Genomic DNA, 18683 nt, shown 5'->3' on the forward strand with positions numbered 1-18683 from the left:
CTTTTTCAAAATCTTTGTATTTGGACAAGTAAAGGACAAGTTCAAGGACAAGTACCTGAAAAAGCCCTGCAGTAGTGATGAAATAGGGACTGTTCTGTTCCTTAAAGGGAACCCTGGCTATTAAGAGATGTAGGCCTTAATATGCTCTAATTGCCATCTAAAATATAGTGTATTAAGGTCTACATGTCTTAATAACGAGGGTTCCCTTTAATAACAAAACCATTACAATGCAATAACTAAATGACTGTTATATAATATATTTTACAGTGACTATCAAGCCAGTCACTTACTAGAGTAATTGCATTACTACACAGGTATAGTATAAAGCAACTTCATGTGAAGTGTTACCAAGTTATTTTTCTGGCCTCACTTCCTGATACTGAGCCGGTGTGGATAGGTTAGGGTTAGGACTCTTGCGTTTAAGAATTCCATGATGTGGACATTCACAGAATGTATTTTATTTTTTTATTATCACAACTACAGTACAAGTCCCCTCATTTACTGAGATACTGACATCAGGAATGAATGAATGAATGAATGGTCTTTATTGTCATTGATATAGTACAGGTACCAAACAACGACATTTGGGAGGGGGGGCTCCCCTGGTGCTAGGAAAAAAAAACTAAAAACTGTTGCAGACAGTTGTTACAAAACTAAAAACAAGAAGGGAAAAGAGCTGGTTTACATAAATAAAGGCTATGTACACTATCCACTATACTATACTATACAAATAAAACACTGTGCTGTACTCTATGCTATGCTATACCTATTCTAACATTTCCTATCTCTGAACCTTATGTACCCGAGTGTTGGCATATTGCACATAGTGTTATTGCACATTGATTTAAAGTGTCGCAGTTTGCAGGTTTGAAATGTTCACAGTTGTGTTTCAGTATTGCACTTGATTTCAATCTAGTAGCTGCCATCACATTGTCTAGATTGTCCAGGGCCTAGAACCTAGGTCTTTGCTGTGTTCAGGGCCTGAATGGCCCTGGGGTAGAAGCTGAGCTTCAATCTGTTTGGCCTTGAAACATCAAGTGAAAACAACTTTTATATAAAATACATTTATACAAGACATAATTATGTAACATAAATATATCCTGGGGGTAAAGGTACACATTTTCTGGAAAGGGTTTAACAATTTCTTCTGTGGGCTTAGGGAAGAATGGTATCAGCAGAATTGTGTTGCCTCATGGATTTTTAAGAGCAGGAGAGATGTTTCATCATCTCTTAAGGCCAGAAGGGTAAGCTAATGAGATTTGGAGGCCCACACTGGCCCAGCACATCAGCGACTGTTGTAGTTGTTCCAGACACTGTGTGTGGCCTCGTCTCTCTCTCCGAGGGGGACAGTGACTCTTTTCTAAGACTCATCTGTCCTCCTGGGCATTGCCTGGGCAGAGTGGCCTCAAAACACTGCGCTAAAAGGTCAAACGTATTACCACGTTGCCTGATGACCCTAGCTTTGGTGTGGTGTCGTTTTTTTAATTGGGTTGTGGCTGCTTAAGGCCTCCCTATTCGATCATTTCTGTTGCACTCTGTTTCGAAGCATGCAAACTATGTCTATGGTTGAGCCCTGTGGATTTTTGGGTGACAGTTAGCCATAGCACTGACATGTCTATTCACTGATGGTAGACTAAATCCTCTCCTCTCAAAGATTAACTATCACAGTGAGTGAGCCCCGAATCATTGTAGTGAAATATATTATCCCTCTTATCCATTTAAAATAAAATAAAAACATATTTTAGGGAATAGTGAAATTAAATTCATATACTGCACATCACAGCGAATTGTATGAGCTGTCGGCATGGCAAATAAAAGCTTGTGAATCGAAACTAAAGGTTACAAATGGAACCCAGGTTCTATGGAAAAATGCACTCTTGCTGATCACCACGTTCATTGAATTTTGAGACACACCTGTGGTGTTCCCGGTCAAAAATGACCGCCATAGGAAATTAATGGGTAACCCTAGATTATGTTCATACATCAGATGGAAAACATCCCCATACACACCCACACATCCACAACCAGTACATTTTCAGTGTCTATTCACTGCAGTTATTCATGTTAGCTAACCGCTAGTCTGAGACATTGTTTACAACTTAAAAGGGTGTAAAATACAATTTCGGTGATGATTCATGTTTTTTGTGTTAATGTAACAGCAGTTAAAACAAACAAGGTCAAATTTGACCGGGAACACCAAAGTAAGGGGGGAGAAACGAACACGACAGGAGGGATATAAAGATGCAGCCAATGTGCCGTTTCATCCAACAAACCACTCTTCACAAGCTCAATGCGAGAAGGGCAGTGAGGTGAGGTTGTCTCCCTCATTTCCTTCATCAATCCTGGTTGGCATTTATCATTTGTTGTGTGTTAAGTGCGGTCTTATGGGACACCATCTTTACACCAACAGTCTGAAGTGGTTCGAAGCACTTCACTAGTGACCACGAGGGGACGCTGTGTCTACTGACAGCCAGGACAAAGACGTCCCTTCATGGAACAACAGACAAGGGGCTGCGGCGCTCTCACAATCGTCCTACCAAAGCCTACCTAGTATGCTGAACGGCAGCCAGGTATATCATCACCACAGCGAAGGCTTTGCCTTTATTGAGCTGGTCCTGTGAAAAGGAATTAACACTAGAACAGACATGAGGGGTCATTGTGACCCCCCCTGTGAGTAAAGAAAAATGTTATATCTTTGCACTCTATCAAATTTCAGGACCCTCCTTTCATGACTTTTCCTAGATATGTGCGTTCTACCACCCAGTATCCTTACATTTTCACAAAATCACATCAGGATAAGCTAGTATAAAGCTATTTTGAAGTTTTTCTGTAGTAGGAAGCAGACCAATTTACAAGCGGGCCAACTAGTGGTCGTTGTGTGTAAATAGCAGCTTGAGCATTGTAAAGAGGGGGTCACACACCTAAAATAGCCTCCACTTAAGGGTCCTAAAGGCCTCTGGTGGACAGCACCTTAGCACTCGTGGCAATCACGTTCGGACGCAGGCCTTTTCAAGACTAGGTTGGACCTTTCACGGGCAAAACCCATGAATCCATTAGCGCAGGATGAGGGTGGAACAATTGGCCCTGTGCTTGGGGACAACAAGTTCCTGCACAACAGGAGTCGCCAAGGGGGGGTACAAGTAGAGTGCAACATCCAAAGTCTTCTGGGCCATTTCCTGGCACATGAGGGCTGGTAGGGACAAATGTTACTCGCGCCACAGACAGGAGATGGAGAGAGCATGTTCCTACCTGGCAATCGATGTACAGTACACCTCTGATGTATTGTCCATTTCGACCAGGACATGATGTCCCTGCAGGAATGGGAGTAAGTGCTTGACGGCTATAGAAACACAGTTTGAGGTCCAGCACGTTTATGTATTGTAGGCTGTTCGAAAACGACCTGATGACTCCTCTATCGTCGGTTACATCACAGACGACAGGGATGAGGAGTACAGGGCCCTGGTGGAGAGCTTCGTGCAGTGGTGCGACACCAACTACCTTTTGCTTAACACCAGCAAAACAAAGGAGTTGGTGGTGGATTTTAGGAGGAAGAGAAGGACCCCAGCCCCCATCACCATCAAGGGGGTGGAAGTCGAGAGGGTGGACTCCTACAGGTACCTGGGAGTACAAATTAATAACAAACTGGACTGGACTGACAACACCGAGGCTCTTCTCAGGAAAGGGCAGAGCAGACTGTTTTTCCTGAGAAGGCTGAGGTCTTTCGGTGTCTGCAACAAGCTGCTGCAAATGTTTTACCAGTCGGTGGTTGCCAGCGTTCTGTTCTTCGCCGTGGCCTGCTGGGGTGGAAACATCTGTGCCAGGGATGCTGCGAAGCTAAACAAACTGGTGAAGAAGGCCAGCTCTGTGGTGGGGACCGGGCTGGACAGCCTAGAGGTGGTGGCAGAACAGAGGATGGGGAAAAAACTGGCGGCCATGCTGGCCAATCCCTCCCACCCGATGTACTGCGAGCTGGCAGGGATGAGGAGCAAGTTCAGCCACAGATTTGTTCTCCCCCGTCAAAGTACAAAAAGATTTGGACAGTCCTTTATTCCAGCTGCACTCCGACTCTACAACCAGGCCCTGCAGGGTGGGGGAGACCTGGAGATGGAACTTTTGGAACTTTTTACTTATTGAGCCTGCACTGTTTTATGTTTTTTATTGAATGTTTTTCTGTTTTCTGTACTGAATGTTTTCTGCCCTAACTGAGCTGTTTGACAACAAAATTTCCCCATTGGGGACAATAAAGGTTTTCAATCAATCAATCAATCAATCAATGAAACGCCGCTCACAGAGTAAAACCCTGCTGTGAACTATCAATGATGTTCTCTGATGCTAATACTTCTCAAACAACTATGCATGTAATTAAACCTTCGTTTAGATCCTGTACTGACAGTCTTCCTGTGCCAATAATCAGTAGCTTGATGCTTTAGTAGTAGTTTGGCACAACATTTCGCAGCAGCTCACGAAGACTGTATCAACTCAACACATTGATCCTTTGGTCAATTTGGCTTTGGCTCTTTTTGATTTTCAATCACAGAACTTTCGAGACACAACCCCCCTCGGAAGCAGGATGATTTCCCATAAAAGTTGGCATTCTTATAAGCATCACAGAAATCCCAGCTGATGAGATCCTTCTCCTACAGCGTAATCGACTCGTATAACACAATAAGCAAGAGTAAATATGGATATCAAATACCAATACCAAATACCATACCAAATGCAATTCTCTGCATTTATCTACACAGATTTGGATTCAACTTCTTTTTGGGGTGTTTTTCCAATGCACTGTCTCTCTGACACAGGAATATTGTCAAAACAAAAATGTGCACTGCAGGTTGAAACCTTTGAAGCCTTTGGATTTAAATATTCACAGGCTCTGCGCATGTTTCCCAGGCCTATTACAGAGTTCCCAACACTATGATTCTATAGGCAGGATTGCCCCGGGACACCTGGAATAAGCACAATGCGTTAACAAAAAGGATCGTTGATATCCATGTACCATACTCTGAGACATCTTCTGCCCCTCAGCACTGCGTCTCCGAAAGACACCCGCTTTCCCCTCTACTGTGTCCCTAAAAACTTCTATTGCCCCCCTTGTACTGTTTCTCCAGTGTAAAAAAAAAATAAAGAAAAGAAATAGGTTTAGAAGAAGGTGATAGGAGAAGGTTTTTCCTTCTATCAATGGCCCCGGGCCTGAGCTGGATTACTCTTCCTGCTACGACTGGTGGATTGATGATTCACTTGCTTAGTATTCAAATGTATTGAGTGTAAGTCGCTTTGGAATAAGGCGTCTGCTAAATGTAATGTATCAGTCATAATGGATCGAGTGAGCACAGGCAGAGAAAGGAGTTATGTTTGATATGTGCGATATATATATATATATATATATATTATGATAAATGAATACAATGACGCATTCTGTGTATTTGGTTTAGTTGTAAGTGTCTTTTCTTTTATGCATCTGAATTTCTTAATAATTTGCCTCTAGAAATATGCATAGACATGCCACATGCTTTTCACGTTGTTATTATCATATTTTGCTGCATTAGGCTATAATTCTCTCTGACACATGAACACATTTAAATATTTGTAATTATTGGTATCCTGATGCCATAAGAGTGGTAATCATACTGTCGGTTTTTGCAATAATCTGTGTTATGCTTACACATGACTTTAAAATAAATGATTAAATAAACAAACAAATCATAATCTGTTGTCACTTATTACTGTTAACTAATACATTGCGCTGTAGAACTGTTGTAAATAAACAAACCAATCATAATCTGTTGTCACTTATTACTGTTAATTAACTAATACATTGCGCTGTAGAACTGTTGTATAAAAGCAATATCACACGGGACGTCGTGCTGTTATACTGAATATCAGCACGGCTGTGATTCGGTCGTAGGTACGAGGCGGCCGCAGGCTTAATTACGCCACTGGTGTGGTTGTCAATCCCTGGTTACACCACACAGGTTGAGGTTAATGAAATGACTTCATTTTGTACATTTTACATACCGTACTGTATATTGTTATGCGTCATTTGAATGACGAGCTGAGGGGAAATTTCCCTTGAGCCACCAACCACACCTACCTGGATGAGGAATCTTATTGCATTTGATTTTTCCGTAGACAGCTTGTGCAAGAAGAGTAATCAAGTATAAGGGCTCCTCACCCCCCGGGAGACCCGTATGAGCTTTAATTATTTACTTCTTAAGAAAATAAAGCAATGTGTTATAATTACTCTAAAGCCAATGAATATTTGATGTTCAGATCCATTTGTGTGGGCTAAAACACCAAAGGTCTAGTCATTAATCAAAATGCATAATGTTCTCCAGTGTCAGAGAAAAATGGGTTCATTTACTCCTTTTGAATTTTTTCGCTTTCCCAAGCGTCTTGATTTTATGAAAGCAGATGAACTTGATTTTACCTTTTGAATAAAGATTCCTTAAAATAGACGAGAAGTAGCTAGTGTTCGGGTCCCAGAGGACCCTGATTATCATTGGCAGATTTCCCTTGGCTCTTCTTGTGTGCTTTGACTATCTTTGTCTTTCTCTTTGTTGCCAAGAGAGAGATGTCTTAGGGATGGTTTTAATGTTATTAAATGTGATGCCTTCTTATATCACCACGCGAATGGAGATGTTTGCAACACCCACACCCCCATCTACTGTCTCTGCTCTTGCACATTTTAAACAATCGCTCAACTCTTCTTATAGCCCCAAACCATGCCTGAGGAAGCCTTTGGCTATAGCTTGATTACATTTTTGTTGCTGTCATTGTGCCATAAAGATACACATTTTGTTTTGACTTATCCATCTACGTGCAGTTAGATGATAGTGTTTCCATAAAAAAGGTTCCCTAGGAAGTGTATATATCCTGAAGTGAAATATATTTTTTAATATTCTGATTCTGATATAATTTCCCGGACTGATATGAGGCATGAAAGCTTGTTGTAGTGTCTTGAATTGGCCTATATAACAGACATTGAATCCGTTTTCCAGTGATAAAACGTGAGTTAAAAGACACAGGAATGTATGTTTAAATGTTGACTCATCCTCTATCTGTTCAAAACATTTAAGGGAACACTTAATCATCACAGTATAACCAAGTCAATTCAACTTCTGGGATATTGCTCCGTCTATTTAGGAAAACGTAAACGATTGTTAATCAATCAATTTCACCTGCTTTGGTGCAAATGAAAGCAACAACAGGTGAACAGGAGAGGCAACAGCAGGACAACCCCCCAAAAGGAAATGGTTTTGCAGGTGTTTGGCCACAGACCATTTCCTTCTCCTTCTCCTTCCTGACTGATTTTTCTCTAGTTTAGCATTTCGCTAGTGCCCTTGTCACTACTGGTGGTAGCATGAGGCGGTACCTGCAGCCCATTCAGGTTGCATAGGTAGTCCAGCTCCTCCAGGATGGCACATCCATACGTGTTGTCGCAAGGAGGTTTGCTGTGTCTCCCAGCATAGAGCGTAGAGGAGATACCGGGAGACGGGCCGTTACACGAGGAGAGCTGGACAGGGCCGTAGAAGGGCAACAACCCAGCAGCAGGACCGGTATCTGCTCCTTTGTGCGAGGAGGAACAGGAGGAGCACTGCCAGAGAGCCCTACAAAATGACCTCCAGCAGGCTACTCGTGTGAACTGAGTAACAAGCTGAGTCAGAAACTCCACTCCAGACTCCACGAGGGTGGCATGAGGGTCCGACGTCCTCTAGTGGGACTTGTGCTCACAGCCCAGCACCGTGCAGCTCGATTGGCATTTGCCAGAGAACACCAGAATTGGCAGGTTCCCCATTGGTGCCCCGTTGTCTCCACAGATGAGAGCAGGTTCACACTGAGCACATGTGACTGACGTGAAAGAGTCTGGAGCACTGGCGGACGCAGGGGGGGGCGACCGCCCCTCCTGGTGCCCCCACGGTTGGAAAAACATCTCTCTTAAGTGCCCTTTTGAGTGGCAAAAATGCCCTTTTGAGTGGCGAAAATAAGAGGACGTGCCCTATTGGTGCCCCTCCAGTGGTCTAAACTTGACCATGTGCCCCCACAGTTGAAAAACGTCGCACTCAAGTGCCCTTTTGAGTGGCAAAATTAGAGGATGTGCCCTATTGGCTGCCCTTTCAATGGTCTAAACTTGACCATGTGCACTGATGGGGTCCCATGTTGTGCAGTAGGTGCCCTTTTTTTCTTTTCGCCCCTGCCCTTCAAACAGCCTGAGTCCGCCACTGGTCTGCAGACCGTGGCGAACGTTATGCTGCCTGCAACATCACCCAGCATGACCGCTTTGGCGTGTCAGTGATGGTCTGGGGAGGCATATCCTTGAAGTTCATTTATTTGAGCAGTGTGTTACGGATAGAGAGCCATGCACGTGTGTTTGAAATTAATCAATCTATCAATGCACTCACTTCTATAACTTGTTTATGAGCTGTCTTCCTGTAGCTAAGTCTCTTGAAATGTTCACTGTTTACTGTAACATTAATTCATTTTGATTAGATGCTTTAAGCAAAGGATTGCCCTCAGGGCCGGTGACTTGGTATTGACTTGTTTATGCTACTGATGTTTGCTGGGTGGATTTGAGTTCTTGTTTTTTTCTTCTTTTTGGCTGTCCAAACTCAAATGTCCAAGTCAGACTTTATCCATGAATTGAGTCTACATTGGAGAGCTCAGTAGGAAATCAATCTGATACTAGAGAAAAACAAAATGATCTCACTTTTGGTAGATCAGGAAGTTGGTGTGCGTGTTGTGAATAACTCGTTCTCATTGGTGAATAGAGCAGATCAGTCATTTGGTGGTCATATTTCAGATTCAGGTGCTAGCCAGGTGCTAGCCTGCATAGCTAGCAATGTCAGATTTGTTGGCCTAATCAATTTTTCCCTCCCTGTTTCAATCTAATTTATTAATTTTAATTTTGCCATTTAGCAGACGCTTTTAATCCAAAGCGATTTACAATTACGAATTACAGGGACATTCCCCCTGGAGTAACTGAGGGCTAAGTGCCTTACTCAAGGGCACACTAGTAGTGGTGTGGTTTCAGGCGGGATTTGAACTCACAACCTTCCGATCACAAGTCCAACTCACTATCCACTAGACCACCACTACCCCAATCTACAACAACAAAAACAAGAGCAAAGACAGGAAAATAAATAATTCGTTTCAAAATTCCATCGGATAGCATCTGTAATTATCATTAAAGACAACTGTGGCACACATTCTTACAGCCTGTCCGTGTGCACGGACGTTGTCCTTAATTATGCAAATAGAACAGACGCACGCACGCACGCACGCACGCACGCACGCACGCACGCACGCACGCACGCACGCACACACACACACACACACACACACACACACACACACACACACACACACACACACACACACACACACACACACACACACACACACACACACACACACACACACACACACACACACACACACACACACACACACACACACACACACACACATCCTCTGATAATGTGTTCGCTGACACAATGCATTCAAAATGGACACACCAAACCCTAACCCTCTTCCGAACAAAGCAACAATATTTTATTATTGTGATGTAAAATAAAACCCTCCTGTTGTGAAACATCTTTCTTTGCCTTTCTATTTTGTTATTTGGTTCAATTGTGCCCTTGTCAGTCTGTTTGCTGTTTCCCAGGAGGCCGGAATCCGTTTGAGGTCTTTGAATGAACAAAGGCCTCTTTGTCATATTGTCCTCCTGCTATCTCTCAGTAGCATTCTTTAATTTACTGTGCTTATATAGTCCTGAATTTATTTCATATGGTTGCATCAAGGCCTGACCAAGTTAGTATCATAATCTGGGGAATAATGCCATAAGCTGTCAAAGACAGAGCGGAAGGAACAGTCAGATCATATTAAGTATTTATAGATGTTGTGTTAAGGCAATATTCCTCTTTGAAAACACAATGTATGGAATCTACTTACTGTTCAAAACGGTACTATTCCACAGAGGTTGAAAGAGAGAGTAAACAAAGTGACACAAGATAGATGTTTCAATAATGCTATTTTACATTTAAAAGCGAACCATACACAGTTTAATATGTAATTCCAATTGGGGAGTAAATATTTGACTTGTAACAAGAGCATCAGGAAGTAATGATATCTTTTTCCATGGTGTGTTGGTGTTGTCTCCAAGGGGCTAATTACAATAGCGGAGGATTGGAGCTGTCAATATACAACCCTAGCTGCAAACATAATGCGAGAGGCAAAAGCACATTCGGATTTTATAAATATTCAAGGATTTCGCACAATACACTTGCTAGGATTTATTGCTTTTCACAGCTATTATTAAGAGAATGATTTCACACCAAAGTACTGTTTCATGGAGCACCTCCTGTCAATACATGTTCTACTTCCCCCATCAGTCAGTAACATAACTTGGGAGATAGTAATAATGGTCTAAATATCAAAATGGTTTATCAAACAAGGTTAGGATTGAAGGTAGAGGTGTATTTAGCATGTATGATAACTAGCACGGTTAAGGCCAGATGCTGTCAGCGGAGACAGTACATCATAATCATGAACCATCTGGCATGTGGTGGACGCAATCTCTAAAAATGTTTCTCTTAAGGGATATATTCTCCTAGGGCTGGCGGCATATCCCCTGATGTCAGCATTCAAGCTATTGTACTGTACCGCCTTGGCTCTAAGCATTCCATTTTAGTGGGAGATGTCTCAAAATGTCACCCCTGACATTTGTACAAAGAGAACCGTCTCAACCAATCAGGGTGGCTCGCTACGGCAAGATAAATGCCATTCTTTCAGGGAGAGAAAGCACAATCTAATATCTACAACATCCGTAACTTGCAATGCCCCTGATAGTCTTGCACATAGCTCTATTGCTTCTTCAGCCCGCCTGGGAGAGCAGACCATTTTTCTTCTTTTGGTCTCAGTTGTAAGAGCTGTGCAGCAGCCAGCGGAAAAGCCAGATTGGCAATATTTATCTTGTTCTGAAGAGGGACTGAGCACTAACATTGGGAGCAATTTTAACCTCAGGAACGACTACTCGGGAGGCTGCGTGAAGTTTATATCAACACATCAAAGTGGAATAGACCATTTCATTTCATTTCCATTCTAGTGTGGGCTTCCTGTAAAAAGGCAGGAAGACTTTGATGTGGCAAAAACATCAATGAGAGAAGAAGAAAAGCAAATGACTTCTCTGTGATGATCTATATGTAATCCATTAATTGGGCATACATACACTATACTTTGAATGTATAATGTATGAACACACCCTCAACTCTTTCTTTTTCAAGTTTTGACATTCCATTATGTTTTGTGAGATGGAACCTTTGTATTTTATGAATTACTAACTCAAAAAGGTCAACATTTTAAAAATAACACCACACAGGCATTAATAAACACCTAATGGATCAGCTTATGTAAAAAACTCAACTTTGACAAAAATTGAGATAATTCTAACGTCACGAGTGAGCAAAACAAGACAGCAGCCACACAAACTACTGCAGCAGCCAGGCAGGGAGGGAGCATCAGTGGAACAAAGCCCCTGTTGGGAAATGTTTTGTTTACCCATCCCACCAGAATGCCTCCAATCAATAAAAGACTCAGAACCTATTAGCCTCCCTGAACTATTTAACACCGACTGGCCCCTATTACTCAGAGCAGTCAATGATGTTTGTCACTTTAATACGATTAGCGCCGCTTTCTATTAGGTCTATCGCAGATATCTATCTCTGACTCTGGTGGGTCAGTGATAGGTACCTCCCACTTAACCAACCTTCGGACATCTAATCTCCCTCTGTTGCTAATCCCCCCCCCTCTGTTGCTATAGGGGCCATTGGTCTTAATCTAGCATGAAAGGCTGCTGAGCTGACCACATTGGCTCTTTCTTTGGTCCACATAATTCTTCTTACAATTCCCAGTCGTACTGTATGTGCCTAGCATATTTAGATGGCTGGCCAAGGTAACCACATTGAGACACTTCTTCTGATGCATGCTGTGTGTAAACAACTTCATATTAGCGGAGTTAATGTTCACTCAAGGATAGTTTGATGATAAGGTTCAAAGAACCTCATCAGTATGTGTGGTACTGTATGCCGTATTTGTATGGATAGCTTACACACTGTGCTATCAATGTCATTAGATACTAGGTGTGCCCTTGTGGTGTCTGTCTTGCATCTTTAGATGCATCTGTTGTTGACAAATATTATATTTGAACACTACTTTCCTTGCCAAAAAAGATAATTCTATTGTCTTTTGCCAGAGACACATTTCAGTGTGACTCTAACCTAGTTAGAGGAAAACAGAAAACAGAAAGGTGATAAGATTGTACAGATAATGCTCTTCCTTCCTGCCATCAGCAAGTTATTTCTCGTGAATGACCGGGGGGGGAGCTTGTGCTGGGAATGAAATAGCTGGAAAATAGAGGTAAGACACACATCAGGGCTGTGTACATGGAGCTGTACTAGTCACAAAATGAAGCAAATTAACCATGATGTTTTGAGACCTTGGACGGACCCAACTCTAATCTATAAAACAAGGGCTTGCTTACGTGATTAAAACAAGTAAATTGGCCTGGTTATAAATTCACACAAGCAATCGAGAGGAATGCTGTTTTTGTTTTTTCTTATACCGGAAACGACAAACTATCCGTTTGGATTGAATTGGGCCCCCTGAGCAATTCATCAGTTCCCAGGCTTGATCTCGCTGGCAGCCCAGACCATTGAATCCAGACCCCACCTTTGCCAGTCTCCTAGAGACAGGAGACAGAAGGTCGATTGGTATTGAGTTGAGATGAAGCAGACAATCCAATTGGCCAGGAAGGAAAAAGCACAGACACTGATCTTTGCTTCCCTCTTATTATTATCATAGTGCTGTGTCGGGCCAAGGGGAATACAGATTGCAAGGAGAGTAGTCTGACGTGAAGTATAAAGGGTTGTTACGGGGGAAGGAAGGAGGCACGGTAGTCTTTTCTGAGAGATGAAAAGAAAGATATCATTTGGATTCCTCTGTAATGTACATCTTGCCCATGGCGCTGGTGGTAGGATGAAATGTTCCCTCGTGGTTTCATGAAACATAGAGACGGAATGATAACTAATGCAGTCGGCGGAGAGGGTGATGTGTGTTGTTGCTGGAACATTTCATATACTGTACTGACAACTTGTCATGGCTCATTATTGGGCTGGGTTGGCCGATTTAATGTATGTCATCATCTGTCTCCTACGTGAAGAGAACCCATTCCAAATACGTTCATGTCCTCAAAGAGACAGCTGTCTATTTAATCTGTCAACAGAAGTAAAAACAAAGGATATTTAAAAATCACTTATTTAGATTGAACAGAAGATTAAACCCTAAACAGATAAAGCCTTCTTAAAGGTTAAGCCTCCCTCTAAAAGGAACAGGACTTGACCGGCTATTACTTTTCTTGCTCAGTCTCTCTCAGAGTTGCTTCAGTTTATGGTCTGTAAGCTTGGCAATACACCATTACAAGCGCTACACTTTTTCTTGTTACCACATAATAGATAGGTAGTAATTTTCTTTTCACCTCTAAGCCCTCTCTGCCAAAACATATTAAATACTTTCTCTCCCCATTCTTCTTGTACCGCACAGTTAAGCCCATAGGACAAGATGTGGGCTTGTCGCATTGCCTCCGAGAGACATTAGTATTCCGAACATACAGCCTTCTATGCATGCTAATGAAAATGTACTACACTCCTCTTACATGGATCAGTCTTTTCCGAGCCAAAGCCAGGCCACAGTTACTGGCAATACATCATAATAAATGTCCTTGATGCATCTGAACATCAACTTAAAGGAAAGGATTAGTTGACAGAGTGAATACAAGAGACTGAAATGGAATGATACACAATGCTACAAGAGCTGCTTCAGAGCTACAAGAAGCCAGGGTCATGAGTAGCACAGAGTGTACAGAGATTTTTTTTCTCAAAATGATTGTGTTCGTTGTTGATAAAACATCTCCTCTCCTACTGTTGCAGTCATGATATTTGCCTTTTCCCTCTTGTTTTAGCGGCTTCTCTTTTATTGTTTGTGTGTCCCGTCAGTTATGTCTGTGTCTTCCATCAGGTGTGTCATTGTTTGTTGGGGAAGACACTGGTACAATAATCAACCACGTCCCGGTGCTGTTGCATTATGGGATAAGACACATGACATGACTGTTTCACAGGGTATACAGCGAGGCGTGTGCATAATGGGCTGATATATCTGTGTTTGTCGTAGACAAGTAAGGGAAATGGGGAAATCATTTGACAGAGCCCATTCTCACAGCCCTTCAATCATTCTAATTGGCTGCATATCTCTGTGTGTGTAATTGGCTGAAATGAGTTTTCTCCCTAGATTTCGGTAGGTGTTGTTTGTCTTATTCCTGTCAACGGGAGGCAAACTGCACAGCTGTAACAAAAAACGAATCTAAGAACTGGAGAGGTGTCTCTTTGCAGAGAGTAAATGTAACACAGTCTGGTGAACAGGTCGTGCAAATCACCAAAAAGCGTTCTTTTTTTAAAGTGTTTTCTGTTTTTACAGAAAAGTTGTACTAAAGTTGTTGTAAAGTGTTGAAGAGCCCACTCGATATAACAAGCAACAGTTTTAGGACCACTAAATACTTATAATTTGTGAAATGGATTCACTGTATACTGGGTACGGGATACATGGCTTGTAAACAAACTTCCATTTTAGGACGTGCTCAGAATCGAGGACTGTGTGATCAACTAATTATGTGTTTTTAACATGTTGATGTTCTCTTCGCATGTTGTGATGTGCTAATCATGCAGTTAGATGTAGCGATGTTACATCTAACTGCATGATTAGCACATCACAACATGCGAAGAGAACATCAACATGCTAAAAACACATACCAACGTGATGGTAGCAAACGCGATTCGGAGCGTTTTTTCTCTGGTATATTTCGGGTAGAAATCACCGTGCCCTACTTGAGGACTTTTTCACCAGACCCTGTCACAAATAGACACAAGGTGGCCGCAAATTAAGAATGGGAACATGAGAAATGAAATGAAATGAAAAAAAGTACGCTCAGCCTGATTAAGGTTTTGGGGTTTTGTTGGGTTTTGGGCTGCTAACCACACATTTAGCTGTGTTACTCATTACTCAGGCTTTCCAACGATATAAAATACAATGCTAATTGGTATTATTAAAGGGGAGGAAGAATCGACTGAAATAACGTTTCCAGGAGTTTAGTAGAGCCTATGAGATTCATGGCAACCTTCCCCCTTGGACTCACTACTGCACTGCACTTTCACATTTCAATGCCCTGACTTACACCAATAATCTAGCCATCAAATCTTTCTTTCAGATCCAAAACAATAACTCCCCTCCATACTCACTGCTGTACCTCCAAGAGAAAATACAAGACAGGAACGCATCGCTAGATCAATTTCACTTGCACTTATCCCAGCTCCAGCTTACAAAAACAGCGATGGTCAGAGATCTTTTTTTTCACACATGCACTAAAACCTGGAATGAGATCCCATATTACATTAGAGCACCAACCTCTGTCTCATATTTCAAACAGGCATATAAACACCATCTGATGGAAGGACACACCTGCCACCACTGATCCAACTCACGTATACCGTCTTACTCACTACTCACTTAAGTCCTCTCCTTTGTAGTGCTGCTGTGTGGATGTTTATGTTGTCCTGTTGTCTTCCTTCTGTGATTGTTCCCGCTTTTACTTTTTGTATTGTTTATGTGATTCTGTCTTTTTGTGCTGCAGCACAGGAACCTGCTGTGATCCAGTCTTAACTGAGTCAGGCCAGTCTAAATGTTACACATTTTAACCTAATAATAATAATAACTTTTATTTGTATAGCACTTTTCCTGCAAACGTTGCAGCTCAAAGTGCTTAACATCTAATGTTACTTTTAATTCTTCTTTTCCTGTATAATAAGAAAGAAAGAAAGAAAATAAATTAAAAGGTTTGATTTATGATTTACATGATTAGCGCCTTCGTCCCGTATTGTACATGTTTAACTGTCAATAATAGGGGCTATTCTGAGAATACAGTAGGTGATGCCGTTGCCAATGGAGAGAGAGAGTGCTGCGCAGAGGAATAATGCATTTTTAATGCAGACGATGGTCTACTGTTTCCCTGCTGAGAGAGCAGGAGGGTGACGGCCAGGAGGAATCTCAGCCTGGGTTTCTGAATAGGAGTGTTAAGCAGCCCATTACAATTGATGTCCAAACCAGAAGGGAGAGGCAGGCTCTCCTGCAGTCTCCTAAGCTCCCCTTTCAGCCTCACTTATCACCAATATCTTAAAGGGAAGCTCTCCAAAATGTGGCAGGAATTAAAGGAGAGCTAAAGGTGGAAGGAAAAAAGTCCTTCTCTCCAGGCCTTTGAAGTTGTAGGAGTCTGTTTCACCCCCATCTCCTTAGACATGTTGTTGTGGATACTATTACTTCGGGTCCGAGTTTGTAATAGCTTTTTTTTCCTGCAAACGTGGTCGTTTGAAGCCACTCCGGTCGAGTAGGAGGACCGTATATCTTTGTAAAGCCCAAAACTCTTGGCTTTAATAGCAGGACTTTCGGAGCCCTGGGGGGCGGGTCCCTGTCACTCAGGCATCGAGCGGACGTTATTGAGGAAGGTAATTGGCAGACAGTCTCATCTCTGGAGGTTTCCTTGGGCCTCAGTGCGCTGTCAGACGATTGTGGGACTCTGCCATTAATCAGCGCAGGGAGAACAAAGAGTGGGATGTGCCTGCATCAGCATGGACTTACCTTTCCTCCTCCCTGACAGAAAAATCCTTACCCAATCAAACTGCCTGGTCCAATCTCCCCCTCAGCATCTCCTCAGCTATGGCAGTGCATCAAATAAAGGTTATTATTTACTCCAGTTTTAAAGACCTGCTCCAATCATTTGGTTCTGAATGATTGGTTATGAGGGAACTTTCAAACACACTGTTTCCTAAGGAACTATCTCTTCTCAGCTATGGCAGTGCATCAAATAAAGGTGATTATTTACTCCAGTTTTAAAAGACCTGCTCCAATCATTTTGGTTCTGAATATGAGGGAACTTTCAAACACACTTGTTTCCTAAGGAACATCTCCAAAGGTCCAATCTCCCCTCAGCATCTCCTCAGCTGTGGCAGTGCATCAAATAAAGGTTATTATTGACTCCAGTTTTAAAAGACCTGCTCCAATCATTTTGGTTCTGAATGATTGGTTATGAGGGAACTTTCAAACACACTGTTTCCTAAGGAACATCTCCAAAGGTCCAATCTCCCCTCAGCATCTCCTCAGCTATGGCAGTGCATCAAATAAAGGTTATTATTTACTCCAGTTTTAAAAGACCTGCTCCAATCATTTTGGTTCTGAATATGAGGGAACTTTCAAACACACTGTTTTCCTAAGGAACATCTCCAAAGGTCCACTTTAAAGGGGCAACCTGGGATTGGTACATCCGATACATCCATTTTTTAAACTTTTGAATTAATTATATATAGCCATCGATTCTTAGAAGAACATAAATACCTCATGAGCTTAGTTCAAGTGTCTTACCCCATCGGAACCCGGAATATAGGCTTGTTTTAAACTATTGTTTGTAGCTTAAAAACCATAGTTAAAACTATCATTCTGATATCATGGATGGTCAGTACTTGCATTGCTAGCTCTGTATATGAAGATGAGAGTAGTTACATCTCTCCACTCGCCCCATCCCTCAGCTGTTTACCAAATTAAGCGGCAGGCAGACCACTTCAGCATAATTATTATGTTAAGCTTTGGCTAAAAATCATTTATCAGTCATCAAAATCAAAATATGAATACCAGTTTCCACCACAAATGATATCACTCTCGTCCAATATCAGGCTTTTATAGAGAAGGAACTCACTCTGAACCCTTACTCTATCTTTTTTCCAGAATAACACAGGACTGACATATCGCACAAGGTTGTCAAGGAGACAGTGACTGATAGTGTCTGAGGTGAGAGTGTCAGAATATATGTGGTTACTTTCTCGTCTGAAAACATATTAAAACTTCATAAAATGACATGTTAACACTTGTAAAACCAAAAGTACAGGTTTTAGCTAATGGAGGTTTAAAATGGAGGTTTAAATTCGCCGCTCCCGGCGAAATGCATTCTGGGAGGCAGTATTCATACTGTGTAAACGGTCGGCTGGTTTTCGCATACTTATTATGAATTTAGTAGGCAGTATGCAGTATATACTCATTGAGTATGCTAGTATACCATTCCGAACACAGCCAGTGACTGTGTCAGAGGTGATAGTGTCAGGAACGGGCAGCGCCTGTAAAGATGAAACACAACAACACTCACGAGTCTCTTGCACCTCTACTTCGTCCCATATACAGTAGCACCCCATAACTCACTACCAGGTCTGACTGGGAAAACCTACTTTGCAAGTCAATAAGACAGTAATTGTGTGCGCTAGGCAGGGGTCAGGACAGGGAAATCATTCTGTGGGCTATTTGACTCTTACGTCTTTGCTCAGGGGAGGTGTGTGCCACAGAATGCGGAGCGGCCCTCTTTTGTCGAGCAGCGAGCGGGGTGATATGGTAACAGATGCCTGACCTCGTAGAAAAGGTTCACATCTAATTTGCTTGGCTGTCTCATCCTCCCCCGGGGCAATTTAAGGGCAGAGAAAGGACTGATTTAATAAGAATCTTTTTTTTTAAAACGTCTCTCTATATCCTCAATTGGAACTGAA

This window comes from Nansenia antarctica, assembly GCF_963989245.1.
Source record: "Nansenia antarctica genome assembly, chromosome: 17".
NCBI classification, from domain to species: domain Eukaryota; kingdom Metazoa; phylum Chordata; class Actinopteri; order Argentiniformes; family Microstomatidae; genus Nansenia; species Nansenia antarctica.